Genomic DNA, 1,612 nt, shown 5'->3' with positions numbered 1-1,612 from the left:
AATTGGATTGGGGTTTGGATGGATATTGTGACATGTAATCCTACCAAATTGTGGTTCATGAAACTGTGTGGTATAATCAGTGATCGAGCATCATCTCTTCTTATGAACATTTAAACCAAGGGATTGGGAATTTGTTTGTTTTTAGAGAGAATTGGTGAGCCAAGGGATTGGGATCCAATCATATAAGATTGCCAAGCAAAATTCAATGAACGCATTGGTCGAGGAAGAGATAAACATGTTTTGATTCGGAGATCTCAATATCTCCTATTACCCAATGAATTTCCCATTTCTGATTTCCACTTTTTCTTTACATTCTGCAACTCAATTCATGCAATCACCCCCATTCCCTTTTAATTTCAGCAATTTAGCTTCTGCTCTTTAATTCATGCAATTTAAGATTCCGCCATTTAAATTTCTTGTCATTTACGTTTCCCGCCAATTTTACATTCCGCAATTCTCATCTAAATCTTGATTCCGCTCAACTAGAACACACTTCTAATCCGAATTGCTCACTCAACCAATCCTTGTGGGATTCGACCTCACTCTATTGTGAGTTTTTACTTGACGATAACCGGTGCACTTGCCGGAAGGAATTTTGCCGATCGTGCAATTTCCTAAATCGTAGCATAACAAGTTTATGCGCATCACATTCGAAGAACGAACAAAAGGGGGGTTACTGTTTAGGTAGGATAGATGGATGTAGTCCAATGGCTAAAGCTCTGCCTGCTTCTTGTGGACTGAACTCTCTTTAGGTTCCGAGTTGTTTTTGGGTAGGATGGTCGAATTTTTCTTCGCCACTAGTGGCAACGAAGTTCTTGGTAATTAACAACGGGGAAGGAAGATCTCCACTCATTTCATCCATTCAGTGCCTGCGGTGAGGCGCAACCCACAACAAACAAAGGGGAAAGTTTGCTTGCTGTAGCCCTTTTTTTGTAGACTAGGCTTGATAAGCTAAGCTATTTAAGCTCGAGAAGGGTAGGCTTGCAGCTTCGCCAGAGGCTACTAGGGGGAGCTGTCGTAGAAGCTTTGCCCTTTGTACAGAGATTGTTATGAACTGACTAAATGACTAGCGGAACGCTAGCTAAGCTAATAAATAGTATAAGTTCCCTTCAATCAAATCAATAAGCTTTTTTTCAGGCCTCCTTCTTAGAACCCATTGAGGGGGGCCTCGGCCCAGGAAGGGGAGAGTGGCCGAGTGGTCAAAAGCGACAGACTGTAAATCTGTTGAAGTTTTTCTACGTAGGTTCGAATCCTGCCTCTCCCACTTGTTTGTTGTAGACTTCAGAGAAGGGAAAGGAGGCATTCGTCAGCGCAGGAAGGCCCGATTTCTTCTTGTCAATGCAAAGCTCCTTTTTTTTTTGCCGTGCCGTGAAGTTCAATTGTATCGTATGTTAGTTAGAGAGGTTGGCGAACTACTATGATCTATAGATTCCCTAGATATATCCAATCCCAACGAGAATAGAAGCGAGCCACTTCCGTTGTAGTCGTCGTAGTCTTTTAGCTTATGTAGTGGTCGGCCTTCCTACACGCACGCGCCCGCCAGAATGCCTCCTTGGTTCCGGACGAAGCCAAGCCGATACATACGATAGGCGAAGGCCATTTCATAGCGCCT

General features: G+C 43.3%; 1 non-coding gene across 1 annotated transcript; it reads left to right on the top strand.

Annotated features, from left to right (window-relative positions):
- Positions 1-1,181: 1,181 nt before the first annotated feature.
- TRNAY-GUA (transfer RNA tyrosine (anticodon GUA)) lies at positions 1,182-1,264 on the top strand. Its single transcript has one exon. It is a non-coding gene; the product is annotated as a tRNA-Tyr (tRNA).
- Positions 1,265-1,612: the final 348 nt, after the last annotated feature.

This window comes from Arachis hypogaea, chromosome 16, assembly GCF_003086295.3.
Source record: "Arachis hypogaea cultivar Tifrunner chromosome 16, arahy.Tifrunner.gnm2.J5K5, whole genome shotgun sequence".
Lineage (NCBI taxonomy): Eukaryota > Viridiplantae > Streptophyta > Magnoliopsida > Fabales > Fabaceae > Arachis > Arachis hypogaea.
Note: the sequence above shows the minus strand (reverse complement) of the source record. Positions and strands in the feature narration are given on the sequence as shown.